The 15,120-nt window shown below is 43.2% G+C and overlaps 1 long non-coding RNA gene and 1 pseudogene across 1 annotated transcript; both read right to left on the minus strand.

Moving 5' to 3' along the window:
* Nucleotides 1-773: 773 nt before the first annotated feature.
* LOC146396974 (uncharacterized) lies at nt 774-14,515 on the minus strand. Its single transcript, XR_014826201.1, has 3 exons — nt 14,348-14,515; nt 1,070-1,271; nt 774-979 (listed from the first exon to the last, which is right to left on the minus strand). It is a non-coding gene; the product is annotated as an uncharacterized LOC146396974 (long non-coding RNA).
* On the minus strand, nt 5,539-5,991 carry LOC102166360 (peptidyl-prolyl cis-trans isomerase A pseudogene; annotated as a pseudogene).
* Nucleotides 14,516-15,120: the final 605 nt, after the last annotated feature.

Below are 15,120 nucleotides of genomic sequence, written 5' to 3' on the forward strand. Positions count from 1 at the left end.
ATAGGGCAATGGTTATGGGTGTGTCACGGCATGGGGTGGTACCCTTCTGGGGAACATCTGTAGAAATGACTAGGAGTCTGTTGGGAAAGAATTCAAGGGAAGAGAAGAGAACGGGAGAACGCAAATTTGGTCTGGGGAACATGGCTCACTGTGAGAAGGAGGGGATGAGTTCTAGACCGGCCTTCCCTCCCTCCCTGTCGGAGGCACCTGTGCTGGAGCCTTGAGGAGTGGAGGCTGGGGTGAAATACATTACAGCTCCTCCGTCACTGCAGTTTCTGTATGTGGTGACTCGGGTACATGGAGGGTGTTAGCAAACCTCTTGTCTCAGGAAGCAGGTGGCCTGGCCAAGGACAGCAGGCTCAGCCTGGGCTTTGGAGGGAGCAGCGGTAGGCATCATAGCATGTGGAGCGAAAGGAATGAGAAACCTCCATGGACAGTCCATGGAGCTCCCAGACATATTCTGGGGGTGGGGTGTAGACTAGGGTAGGGTGGATTCTGTTATTGTGGGTGAAGATGGAGCCAGAGAAACCAGGTTTTCTCTATTCTATTTCTCTTACGAGACCTTGGTTTTGACTCCAGGCTGGAATGACCTGGAAAACACTGATAACAGCAGGGATAAAATGCCAGTCACATCTGCTGAAAGCCTGTCATTGCTAGAGCTCATTGAGAAACCATAAGCTGGCTTTTAAAAGCCAATGAAAAGAACTTATAAAACTTGTTGCAATGTAGTGAAATTGATCAATAAAGATAATTTATTTTGCATAGATGTGGAAAATAAACTTGAATTACAAAATAAATCTCCAGGGCTTGAACCCATTAAGGGCGTCATATCCTTTCTTAGACTCCCATCGTACACTTGCAGTCATATGGCCCAAACTAGACTTGCCACAAGAAGGCAGCTCCAGTCCTGCCCCCTCCTCTGCTCCAGGCACCAGCTCGGTGATGAGGATGTGTAAAGCTCCAGGGCCTTCCTGGTTCTCTGAGTGAAGGGATGGTTCCAAGGAGATGTGAGTTGGTATAGCACTCCCCTGCCCCCCACCCCCCTTACTCCCCCATCTCACTCAACCACCTCAGACTTGACAGGCAGGAGGTGTCCGGTATCTGGGAACATCTCAGCCTCTCCCCTTAGGCCTCCAATTCAGGGTCACTTTAACTGTGGATAAGTGTGCTGGCTTTTCCATCAAGTGCTGGCTACTGTGGGCCAGGTGCTATGCTGGGCAGAGTGGGGAAATCTGCAGGGTGCCACACACCGCCTCCACCCTTAGGAGTGTCTGGAGAGAGAGAACACACATTGACATTAGAAAAGGAAGGGGGAGAGTTCCAGTTGTGGCACAGTGGAAATGAATTCGACCAGTATCCGTGAGGATGCAGGTTCGATCTCTGGCCTCGCTCAATGGGTTAAGGATCTGGCATTGCCGTGAGCTGTGGTGTCAGTCGCAGACATTGCTCAGATCCTGCATTGCTGTGGCTGTGGTGTAGGCTGGCAGCTGCAGCACCAATTTGATCCCTAGCCTGGGAACCTCCATATGCCATGGTTGTAACCCCCCCCCCAAAAAAAAGGCAAAAGGAAGAGGGAAGACAACAGGACAGTGTCATGTAATGGCTAAGAGCTTGGGTTCTGAACTCCCCGTGGCCCTGGGATGACCCTGTGGACGTAAGGCTCAGACCTCCTTGGCAGCTGCATACACTACCCTTGCGGAAAGGAACTGGTGCCCTGACAGGTCCCAGGTGTTGGTGGGGGACCTAGACAAATGTGAGGAAGGACTTCTAGGAGAGCACGGCTCCCCTGAGCTGGGGATGGTTTGCAGGTGAGGCCTTCCCCGGTGAGGGCTTCACCTGTCTGCATCTGCTCCTGGGTTGCTGTGAAAATGAAAAGAGCTAATTGATGAAAAGCAGACAATTAGCATAGCTTCTAGCACATAACAATCTCTCAAAAATAGGGCTATTATTGCTTCAACAGCAAGAATTGCCAGACTCCTGAGGATGGATGGCCATTCCTGGAGCGATTCACTAAAGGGAAGAGATTAAGGCAGTAAAAGGCTGCTGGGGTGGGGACCTGAGAAGAGGTGACAACAGGCAGATGTGCTTTGAGGTGGCTCTGAAAGTGTCACCAGGGCCTCCCCTTGTGACTGACCTTGGATCCCTGGACACAACTTTTTTTGAAGATCTGTGGCACCGCCTCAGGCTCAACACCCCCCAACACACACACACTTGGCTGCTCTAGGCCTGGCGGAGAGCTGATCTCCTAGCTCTCTCCCCTCTTCTTCACAGCCTCCTAAGATGCTCTCTGCAATATTACGGTCTGCACCAAACCTCCAGTGACCCAGGAGAGCAGGAAGTGTTTTCAGCTGCTGGTTGCAAGGAGAGGGTGGAGCCTGGGGAGAGCCCAGGTCAAAGTTCAGGGGGTGTGGAGGGAGCAGGGGATAAATACTCCCCCCTCCCCCGATCAGTTGGAGCAGAGGTTTGGTGCAGACCGTAATATTGCAGACAGCATCTTAGGAGGCTGTGAAGAAGAGGGGAGAGAGCTAGGAGGTCAGCTCTCTGCCAGGCGTAGAGCAGCCAAGTATGTGTGTGTGTGGGGGTGTTGAGCCTGGGGCGGTGCCTCTATCTGTGCCTGTGAATCCAGAATAGGAATAAGGCTGCAAATTAAGTTTCAGGAAACACACAAAATGAAACAAGGCCTTTTAATTTGTACTTCCAAATAAGCAGACTGCTATGTTCAAGCCATTCAGCTGCTGTGATGCTGAGCTGCAGCACCCACTGGAGCTGTGCTCTCACAACTGTGGTTGAGGAATCCAAGTGGTGACAAGAGTCTATTAGGGAGCAGGCTCCTGATCCTCGTGGCATCTTGTACACCCAGGATGCCGCAGCCTCCCCTTTCCTGCCAGCAGGGGCAAGCCCAGAAAGATGAACCTGAGAAAACATCATTCATTGCCTTTGGAAAGGAGAGATTGGGTGACCTTTAGCAGGGGCAGTTTTCACAGGCCCTGGACAGTGGAGGGCTCCAATGGGCTCTCCCACCAGGTGGGCGTGCCTGGCCCCCTTCCCTGCCCCTCCCAAGCCGGCGGGTGCTGGCCTCTTCCACCCTTTTCACAAGTGAGTACTTTAAACAGTAAAAATATTTTCCTTGTGTGTTTCTTATTTGAAAAGGAATATGCAGAAAATTTGTAAAACTCAGAAGACTGCAGAGGAGAAAAAGATTGCTCGCAATCTCTGAATTAAGGAATGTCTCTGTTAGCATTTTAGTGTGTAATGAGTTGAATTTTTTTTTTTAATTAAATAACAGCCGGTATCATAATTCCTCTTTGGGGTGAAATTCTTTTTTCTCTTCTTTCCTTTTTTTTTTTTTTTTTTTTTGAGAAAGATAAACTGGTACATTTTGTGGACTCTGCATAGGAGAACATGTCCTGGGTGCAGGAGGGAGAGAGATGGGGTGTGGGGGCTGGGTGTCCTCAGACAAAAAGGATTCCGAGGTGGGAGGAAGCTGGGTGACCTGGCTTTTTTGGCAACAAGTGCAAAAGGCATTTGTTGCATTGTGTGAATGGATAGTTTGGGGGTGCTGTGGGGAGCAGTTAATTTCAGGTGTCAGTCAAAACAAGCTGCATAAACATGGAGTCTGGGCGGTGGGAACTCAGGAGGCCCTGAGCACAGAAGCCCACGTCAAGTTGCAGAGATCCGGAGGCATTTGGACTGCTACAGCCTGTGGTGGAGTGACAGGGGTGAGTCAGCTATACCCAGAAATTTGGGGAAGGAAGACGTCCAGCTGGGTTATGTGTCTGTCGTGCTGAAAATTTATCATTGGGATCTTATTTGCTTTTGGATCGTAATGTGCCAACGGTAAGCTTTTGATTGCCGAGACATCCACTTCAAAGACATCCATCTCCAGCAAACACATTGCTAGCTACACACCTAGATAATGAGCCAGGATCATTCTCCCATGAAGTTTCCCCCTTTTATAGAAAGCTCTGGTTGCCCCCATATAACTGACTGTTTGACAACTAGCTTTTCCTTCCTGTGCTTTAATTCTGGATCTTGATTTTGTTTTTTGAAGGCGGGGACTGAATTTATTACTTATTTTATTAACTCTGGGGGCACAGCCAGAAATTCCTGTACTTTCCTTATGTCATTGATAGAAATGTTACTGACTCAGGTTTTAGATTCTTTTTATCAGTAGAAATTGATAAAAGGCCAGACAGGGAATTCAGGCAAGGCTTTATTAGGACTAGGAGGGAGTGAAATACAAGTAACAGATGCCTTTGCTTGCTCCCTGGGGTGGGGGTGGGGTAAGTGGGTTCTTACAAGGAGTGAGGGTAGGGGCAGATTCGTAGGTCAGCTGGAGGGGTGGCTTAGGTGGTGTGCCACCCCCTTAGTGGTGCTGTGTGCAGGGATTATGCCCAGTACTCTGCTTTTGCACCCCAGAAGTGGCATTTGGTTTGTGGCCCTTTTGTATCTTAAAGAAAAAACTTTTATTGCAGTATGGTTGATTTACAATGTTTTTGCTTCTAGTGCACAGCAAAGTGATTCGGTTTTGCATATGTATACATTCTTTTTCATATTCTTTTCCACTGTGATTTATCACAGAATACTGAATACAGTTCCCTGTGCTATACAGTAGGACCTTGTTGTTTATCCACTGTATGCATAATAGTTTGCATCTGCTAGTCCGGAACTCCCATTCCAGCCCTCCCCCACTCCATCTCCTCTTTGGCAAGGAATCTGTTCTCACAACCACATGTCTGTGAGTTCATATCTATTTCATAGATAAGTTCATTGGGGTCGTATTTGAGATTCTACATATAAGTGATAGCATATGGGACTTGTCTCTTTTTGTATCTTATTGTTCTTAATTGGCCCCATTGCACAGTGGTTTTGAATCTCCTCGTTGTTTCTTTGTATACTGTTGTTCAAGGAGATGTTTGTCCAGGTGTGGACATTCCAGTAAAGGGTCCCAGGTCCCAGTTTAATCTCAGAAATAACAGCAAAGTTAAAAAATAAGAGATTATGGAGAGAGAGTAAGGGTCTATAATCTGTTTTTCTTCAAGTGAGTTGCGGCTCTTAATTCACTGAGTCTTCTGGGTATATTTGTGCTTTATCTCTTTTTCTTGATTGAGTTGTTCTTTTTTTTAAAATAAAATTTACCATGTTATTTATTTATTTATTTAGTCTTTTGTCTTTATAGGGCCGCACCTGCGACATATGGAGGTTCTTGGGCCAGGAGTCGAAATTGGAGCCGCATCTGCTGGCCTATATACCACAGCCACAGTGACACCAGATCTGAGATGTGTCTATGACCTACACCACAGCTCGCGGCAATGCTAGATCCTTAAACCATTGAGCGAGGTGAGGCCAGGGATCGAACCTGCCTCCTCCTGGATGCCAAGTCAGATTCGTTTGCTCTGAGTCATGACAGGAAATCCTTGATTTAGTTATTCTATCGTTTCTGTTTTATTGAGCACCTCTAATGTTTTCTTTTTCCTATTTTTGTCATATGTTCTCATCTTTTATTTTTTTTTTTATTTTTTAATTTTTTTTTTAAGATAAAACAAGTCAAATTTATTAGATTTGTCCACAGTCAGCAATGGTGATCTTGCTGGTCTTGCCATTCCTGGACTCAGAGCACTCCATGGCTTCCACAATATTCATGCCCTCTTTCACTTTGCCAAAGACCACATATTTGCCATCCAACCACTCAGTCTTGGCAGTGCAGATGAAAAACTGGGAACCATTTGTGTTGGGGCCAGCATTTGCCATGGACAAGATGCCAGGACCCGTATGCTTCAGGGTGAAATTCTCATCATCAAATTTCTCTCCATAGATGGACTTGCCACCAGTGCCATTATGGCGTGTGAAGTCACTACCCTGGCACATAAATCCTGGAATTATTCTGTGAAAGCAGGAAGCTTTATAACCAAATCCTTTTTCTCTAGTGCTCAGAGCACAAAAGTTTTCTGCTGTCTTTGGAACTTTGTCTGCAAACAGCTCGAAAGAGACTCAGCCCAAGGGCTCGCCATTGACGGCAATGTCGAAGAAGACCATGGGGTTAACCATGGCTGAGCGGCACTGAAGGATCCAGGGTGGCGGCGTCTGCAAGACCTGTTCTCATCTTTAAAAAAATTTATTTTTTACTAGTTGTTTTTAGAATGCGCACTTCAATTGTGCTGCTCCTTGGATATGCTCATTTAAGATGTATTTATCTCTATTATTGTAGTTATATCTTACAAGTCTTTAAATGTAATGTGTTCCTTATCACCCTGTTCTAAATATTCTCCCCTCCCAAATTTTATTGAAACATAATTGACACACACCGTTGCATAAATTCAAGGTGTAAGCATAGTGATTTGACTTATATACATCATGAAATGATTACCTTGATAAATTTAGTGAAGTTATTCCCCTCCCCACTGGCAACCACGTTTGTTCTCTTTATCTGTGATCAGTTTCTGTTTTGTTACGTTTGTTCATTTGTTTTGTTCTTGAAAGTCCACATATAAGTAAAATTATACAGTATTTGTCTTTGTCTGATGTATTTTTTTTTGGTATGATAATCTCTGTGTTGCTGCAAATGGCAATGTTTCGTTCTTTTATGGCTGAGTAGTATTTCATTTTACGTATATATACATACTACATGCACTTTATCCGTCCATCTATCCATATACACTTAGATTGCTTCCATCTAGATCTTGTGTTTTAAATTCCCCAAGAAAAAGTGAACCCACAAAACACTAGGCACCCCACCCTGTAAGACAGAACTCCAGAACTCCAGGTGCTTTCTCTCTCTCTGACTCTCCATCTGTCTTTCCCTCCTTCTCTCTCTCTTTTTCTCTCTCTGTTTACCTGAGACCTTTCTCTGTGGTCTCAGGTGTGCCATGTCGCTTCCAGGACATGTAAATAATAAGCCTTGATTTTTCACATTTCTTCGACAGTTATTGTTGATATTTTGCAGTTATAATAACAACCACAAGAGTCAGTCCAACCAAAATATTGGCTCCAAAAGAGAAATGTCTGTGTGGCTCACCACAAGTAGCACAGACCCAGTTTAATGTCCTTGGGCATTTCTAGCCATAGCATCACTATCAATAGACAGAAACTATACATACACACAGTTATTATATATATACACACAGGTTTTATCCTTTTATAATTTTCTTTATATTCTTGGTTATTTTCCCTGTCCATTAAAAATATATAATATATGCACGTGTGTGTGGATATATATGTATACGTATAGATAAATCTGTACACACATACATATGTATATATACACATGTATACATATACTGTGTAAATACACGTATGAAACTTGAAATGCTTAAAAATTGCAATATTCCATCATTTAGATGAAGTTTTAATGCCTGAATTTGGATGATGACCATGTCAGGTATTTAAATCATCGTAGTATATTTCCCATTGTGCAAAACCAGGGCCTCAGAATCCCTCTTCCCGAACCAACCTGGTTCTTCTGTGTTCATTATTGGAGTTGGTTCAAGATGAAAGCTCTTTGCCCGGTGTGACGTAGACACTCAATCCACTGTATGAAGGTTTCTTTTATAATGCCTTGGGTAAGTGACTTGGGGCTTCCCATTTCTGCTTCCAATTTATTTCTGTGTCTCCCAACTTTTTTTTTTTTTTTTTTTTTTTTTTTTTGTCTTTTTGCTATTTCTTGGGCCACTCCCGCGGCATATGGAGGTTCCCAGGCCAGGGGTCTAATCGGAGCTGTAGTCACCAGCCCACGCCACAGCCACAGCAACACAGGATCCAAGCCGCATCTGCAACCTACACCACAGCTCACGGCAACACCGGATCCTTAACCCACTGAGCAAGGGCAGGGACCGAACCCACAACCTCATGGTTCCCAGTCGGATTCGTTAACCACTGCGCCACTATGGGAACTCCCCTGTGTCTCCCAACTATTATATGTACCATGAGTTCAGCCAAATGGAGTGGTCTTTGGTTCCCAGATAAAGCCATGGTTGTTCTTGAATTACTTTGTACATAGCCAGCATTATTACTGCCCTAATAACACTGCAACAGTCTTCAATGATCCAAGAGCTGTAAAGACTTCTAACCATTCATGCCTCACAGAATTTTATGTGATTTACTTCTTCATTTAAATCCTCACAGCCCCTCACATCATAATAAATTCTAGTAGGTGTTTTGTCTCCAGGACTGTTTTTTTAAATTATAAACCGCTTTTAAATTTTCTCTTGGCCAACATTTTTGGGTTTCAGAACATCTGGATACAGTGTAAAAAGACTCATAATTTTTCCAATGTTGGGCTTACCCAGTGCCAAAGTAGTGAATTTTTTTCCGTTTTTCTAAATTTAATTGATTGGAAATGTGATGTCTTTCTCTCCAGTGTGAAATACTTATTCGTGTTTTCATTGCCCCAGTCAAGTCTGTATCTTAGCAACTATATTCCAGGAACTTTTCAGTAGCATATGCTTTTATTCAAAAGTTGATAACTATATCTTTCCCAAAGCCTAACGAATATCTAGACAGCCTCAGGCTCACTAGCTTGATGATCACAAATTTTATGGTAGAAACTCACATCTCCATAATATTATTATTCACAATAAAATAGAAGTGAGAATAAGGCAAGTATCTCCTAAGAGTGCTCAGGTTATGGCACACTAATAAACTTCATCTTCATTTTATGGCAAGCTCAGACTTGGAAGTTTCCTGTCAAATACTGCCTTACATTACAAAGAAGCTTCCATAATATGTAGAACTCTGACATAAAAAACATCCTGAAAAAAACAACTCTCCTGACTTCGAATAGAATTTAACGAATCTACATTATATGCGTCATGTAAACACAGACTTCCTTAAATCAATAAGGATTTATTCGTTGTCCTAAACTAACTAGTTCTTCCCATTTCTCCTTTAGATTTAATGCAAATATCTCCCTCTTCAAACTGTCAGTTCTTTTCTGTCCTCAGTGGAATGGGCTCATGGCTAACTATCATTGTTTGTATGATATTCTTTCATTGCTTGAAAACTGATAGTCACCTTCTGTTCTAGTAATAATAGAAACTCTTTATTTGGTTAACTTTTCCTCAGAAGGTCTGCTTAAGCCCTTTTTGTAATTGCTCTCCTGTAGACCTCTCTGAGTTCACTAGGTTTTGTTCAATTCTGAATTGAACAGAGTTGTTTAATAATGTTTGTTTACCATTGTTCTAGGGCAGGTCACTTGTTGATCCTGCAGGAGGAAGCACCCAGATGGAGGAGGTGATTGTTGCTTGGTTGGTCAGCTGGCGCCGGGGTCCTCATTTCTGGAAGTAAGGTTTAAGCATTTCTTCATTTGTTCAGTCACTCAATCATTTATTCAATAGTAACCTTGGTAACAAATGCTAGGTGCTGGACAAGTATTAGAAGTGGGCAAAATCCATCTCAAGAGTTTTTACTGCTGAATGCTGCTGTGACAACTGTACTTGCTATTTCAGTTTTTAATCTCTAATAAGTAGTGTGAACAAGTTCTGAGGGGCTAGGTCAGAGCACCTTTAAAAGATAGCTCTTTCTACCTGAATCAGAAGCAGATTTCCTTTCCCTTTAGCTATTCAGCCTCAGAGTCCCAGGACACAACCAAGGGCCCTCAACTCATTTCTACATGAGGGCAAGTCTGCTGTTAAGTGGGCCTTGATCCTCTCAGACTGAGGGCAGTATCTTTGTCTGTTTGTGGAATTTTTTTTTTCTGCCCATGCTCATGGTATCTAGGTGTTCCTGGGTCAGAGATTGAACCTGTGCCACAACAATGACAATGTTGTATCCTTAACCACTAGACCACCAGGAAACTCCTTCCTTTGTGTAAATCTTGAGGTTCTAGTTTCTAACTTTTCCCCCCATCGTCTTTCTCAGCTGTCAGTTTCATATCAGTTGGACACTTACATTAATTCTCTAAGTAGGGGTGTCATGGCTTAAGCAGAAAGTATTAATGTATTTAAAAAATCATCACAGTGCATGTATTGAATGCCTAGTATATTCCATACCATGCTAATTACTGTTCACTCTCACAAGGGGCTCACAGCCTAAGAGGTAGAGGCAGGGAGGGATAAAAATGAAACTACAAAGAACTACGTATAGAGTTTTGGAACCAAACAGAGCAATAGGGATAGAGTAAGTCTTGACCTGAATTTCAGAAACTCAGAAGATACCAACTTCTTTTTCTGGCCATGGTGGAGTAGCAGGTATAAGATTATCCTCTCATAAGGAAATATAAAATGGTAAAAATAATATGAATCAGCTGTTTCAAACCACAGGGATAGATTCTTGAGAATAGGAAATTGCATGAGATGAGCTTGTCTCAACTTTTTTGCCTAGATGCATTTTCCAAACCTCTGCACAAGGATGGAGAATCCACAGAGACATCTGTTGACTCACTGGGAGGAGCAAACAGAAACCAGAATTTGGTGCTCTTGGGTGACTGGGATTTGCTGGCCAGGGCACCTGAGAGGAGGAACTGCTTTGAAAAGGTCTTAAAGAAATCTGCATAGGGGTTCTTTTAAGTCTTGGGACAGACTTTAAGCTGCGCATTGAAATTGACACTATTAATGACCTGAACCTAGCCAGAATGCAGATTAGGACTTGAACCCACATGCGGGGACTCGAACCAGGCTAAACCCAGACTGGGACTTGAACCCACGTGCTGGGACTCAAACCCAGCCTAAACCCAGATTGGGACTTGAACCCAAGGTTTTAAATTAGAATCACTCACCCTGTGCCTGGACTCACGGGGTTCAGGTTCTTCATGTCTCCGTGCAGAAAGAATTCAGCAAGAGACAAAGTGATGGGCAAGAAATAGATTTATTAAGATAGGACGCTTGTGAGAGATGCAAGCGGTCAGGCATGGAAGCTCTGCCCCAAGGATCCGGTGGGCTACAATTTTATCATCCAAGGGGAGTGGGGGTTGGAAAGGCCCTCCTCTTCCTTTCTGGAAGTAGAAGCTCCTCCTTAGTATCAGGTAAGGTAAGGTGTGTATTCAAATCTATAGGTGGTTGGTCCTCAAACTCTTGCCCTTGGTCTGAATTGAATGCAGGCCTCCTCCCCTCCCTCACTCAACACCCTGAGGCAATTCTCAAGGCTCCACTAATGAAGCAAGCCTGCCTTGTTCTGATGGCCTTTTTTAGCCATTTATTTACTTAAGGTGATCTCCCAATGCCACCTAAGGTTCCCTCATTATCTGTGGTCCTTTATTGGGACGTCTGAACTACCTGTGTCTACCCCATCCCTATCAACTCCTTCAAGGTGAGCCTCTGTGATACCTGGCCGAAAAGAGTTGCTAGGGGCTGTGAGCTGACTGAAGATTCCAGAAGGTCCGTTGTGCTGGGAGGTATTAGAGTTCTGAAAAGCCAGAGTATGAGGCCAAATATTCCAGACATATAACTAAGAACCCAGAAAGGCCAGACCTTAAGAATAGGGTTGCTCTTGCCATAGACAAAGGGCTGCTTTAGATATCTTCACAAAACCTAAAACAAGTCTCATTAAGCTAAAGCCGGTCAGTCAGTAAGTTAACTGCATGCCAGAATAAAACTCAAGCTCGGCAGAGCTTCCGTGCCTGCCCACTTGCATCCTTCTATCTTGCATCCTATCTTAATAAATCTATTTCTTGCCTATCCAAACAAAACAAAACAAAACAAAACAAAACAAAAAAAACAACCCAAAAAACTCAAGCTCGTTTAAAGGAAGAGAACCAAATGCAGACACTCAATAATGTATCATCCACAGCATATACCTCATGATGAAAAGTAGCAGATATGCAAAAAAGCAGCACCACAATCAGGAGAAATATCTGCTAATACACGTAGAAGCAGAGATGGCATATATGTTGGAATTATTAGGAGGGACTTTAAAGTGACTGTTATAAGTACGTATATGCAAAGTCTTAAAGGAGCAGAAGAATCTTAAGAATAATCAGATTGAAATATCAGGAGAAAAATGAAAATTAAAACCAAAAACCAAATGGAAATCCTGAACTTGAAAAAAAATATGCAAACTAGGAGCTCCTGCTGTGGCACAGTGGGTTAAGAATCCGACTGCAGTGGCTCAGATCACTGCAGAGGCACAGGTTTGATCCTTGGTCTGTCCTGGTGGATTAAAGATGTGACATTGCCACAGCTATGCCATAGGTTGCAGTAGTGGCTTTGATTTGATCCCTGCCAGGGAACCTCCATATGCTGTGAGTGTGGCAGAAAAATAAATAACCTCAAGAGAATAGATAATAGTAAAATGTAAAATATCAGGCAATGATGTTTTGACTATTTGTTTTAAAATTTATTTAAGTATAAATTTACATAATTTAATTTTAAATAGCAGGTTTTTTTTTAAGAACCAGTTCTCAAAATTCCTAAAAATTTGGCCATCATGAAGTTCCTGTTGTGGAGCAGTGAAAACAACTCCAACTAGTATCCATGAGGATGTGGTTTCATTTCCTGGCCTTGCTCAGAGGGTCAAGGATTCTGCATTGCCATGAGCTGTGGTGTACGTCACACGAGGCTCGGATCCCCGTGTTGCTGTGGCTGTGGTGTAGGCCAGCAGCTGCAGCTCCGTTTCAACCCCTAGCCTGGGAACTTCCATATGCCTTGAGTGGGGCCCTAAAAACAAAACAAAACAAATTTGGCCATTAGGTCTTGTGGACCAGTAGAAGCCAGTTCTAGCACACCAGTGGACAAGTTTCAAAAACAGGCTGAATGAAAAAGCCTTCAATTCGGAGCTCCCGGTGTGGCACAGTGGTTAATGAATCCTGACTAGGAACCATAAGGTTGAGGGTTCTATCCCTGGCCTTGCTCAGTGGATTAAGGATCCGGCGTTGCTGTGAGCTGTGGTGTAGGTTGCAGACGTGGCTCGGATCCTGCGTTGCTGTGGCCCTGGCGTAGGCTGGTGGCTATAGCTCTGATTAGACCTCTAGCCTGGGAACCTCCATATGCTGTGGAAGTGGCCCTAGAAAAGGCAAAAAAAAAAAAAAAAAAAAAAAAAAAAGAAAAAGAAAAAGCCTTCAATTTATAGAAGCTCTAAAACAGGCAAAGCTGATCTATGGAGATAGAAATGCAGAATATTGGTTGTCTTTTGGCTTGGGGTGGGGAATAAAATTGTTTCTGGGGAATGAATAGGAGAAAACTTTCTGGGGTGATGGAAAAATTCTATATCTCGGTAGGATATATGTTTTTATTGAACCATATATTTATGATCATTAATTTCTTTTTATATAACCTGAATAATAAAGAACAAAGTGAAATTTGCCATGCCAACAATAAATTAGTTAATAAAATGAGGGCAAAATACACACACACACACACACACATCAGACAAGCTAAAAGAGAGGGCCCACCATTAGCAAAGAGTATGAAGAAGTGGAAAAAGTAGATTATATTTGGCATAATCCATCAGTTCTGCATGTCTGGAGCATCAGGCTTAATGAGAAACCAGAGAGGCAGGTTGAGCCCAATACCAAATGACTTCATAAAGTGCTCTATCATGTATCCCCACTATCCTGACCTCGACAAACATTTTCTGTAAAGGGCAATATAGGACATTTTTAGGCTTTGCCAGCCAGATACTGGCTCTGTTACATCTTCTTCCTTTTCTTCCCCTTCTTTTAAACCCTTTAAAAATATGAGAATTATTCTAGCTTTCCTGTTATGGCTCAGTGGTTAAGAACCTAAGTATCCATGAGGATGTGGATTTGATCCCTGGCCTCGCTCAGTGGGTTAAGGATCCAGCATTGCCTTGAGCTGTGGTATAGGTCACAGATGCAACTGGGATCCCATACTTTTGTGGCTGTGGCATAGGGCAGCAACTGCAGCTCTGATTCAACCCTAACCTGGGAACTTCCATATGCTGCAGGTATGGTGTTAAAAAAAGATCTGTTCTTAGGTCTAGGGTTGTACAAAAAGCAATGAGTTGACTTGGCCTGTGTTCTCTTGGCCAGTTTGCTGACCTGGTTCCCAAATCTAGCACTTTGGGACCAGAGAGACTTAGGAGTACACAGAAAAAGAGGTGACTAATTTGTTCTGGGGGTGTCTCCTCAGGAGGTGGCATCTGAGTTGAGTTTTGAAGGATAAGAAACAGTTTACAAATTAAAGAGCAAGTTATAGGAGAGAGAGTCAGGCTCTGAATGTGATAAGCATATGCTCTGGGTAAGGCTTTGCTGGTCCTGAGTTTCTTCATCTGTAGGATGGGTATTATGACACCTACCCTTCTAATCTGGGAAGAAATGCAATGCAGGTAAAACAGAACATACCACTACCATCACCACCACCAACCAAAAAACCCCCAAAACCTTGCTTAAAAGAGTTCAAAATGCCTTTAGAGAGTTCCTGTTACGGCTTAGTGGGTTAAGAACCTGACACAGTACCTGTGAGGATGCCGGTTCTATCCTTGGCCTCTTTCAGTGGGTTAAGGATCTGGCGTTGCCACAAGCCGTGGTGTAGGTCAAAGATGTGACTCCAATCTGGTGTTGCTGTGGCTGTGGCGTAGGCCTGTGGCTGCAGCTCCAATTCAGCCCCTAGCCCAGGAACTTCCATATGCCAATGTCATGGGTATGGCCTTAAAAAGAAAAATAAAAAATGCCTTTCAAATGTGGTTGTTATCTCAGACCCTTCCTTTTGCATGAGCCAGGATGACTCATGCCCCTCAAGTGCACAGTAATTGCTGAGATGTGGGGGGTTTGTGCTAGAGTGTTTGGCGCCTACCACACTGCTCTCCAGAGAGAATGAGTCAGGAACAGATTTTGGCATCTCCTTGTTGATTGTTATTTGAGCCATTTGCATATTGATGGAAGGCTAAATTTGTTCAGCTCCTTGCTTCTTAAAAGTACAAGTCATCAGGGTGGGAGTATGGGAAATTGGAAGAAGGTGGTCAAAAAAGTACAAACTTCCAGTTATAAGAAAAGTACTAGGGATGTCGTGTATAACATGATGACTGAAGTGTACACTGCTGGGTGTGATAGATGTGCAAGATGTTATGAGAGTAGATTCTAAAAGTTCTTATTACAAGGAGAATAAATTGTTCCTTTTTTTTTTCTTTTCATTGTATCTATATGAGATGATGGATGTGAACTAAACTTTTTATGATAAGCATTTCACAGTAGTATATGCCAGTCAAATCATTATGCTCTAAACTTACATA

Source organism: Sus scrofa, chromosome 14 (genome assembly GCF_054392235.1).
Source record: "Sus scrofa isolate SSC_HxYL_T2T_F1_AM1 chromosome 14, Sscrofa_HxYL_maternal_Yorkshire_Landrace_v2.0, whole genome shotgun sequence".
Lineage (NCBI taxonomy): Eukaryota > Metazoa > Chordata > Mammalia > Artiodactyla > Suidae > Sus > Sus scrofa.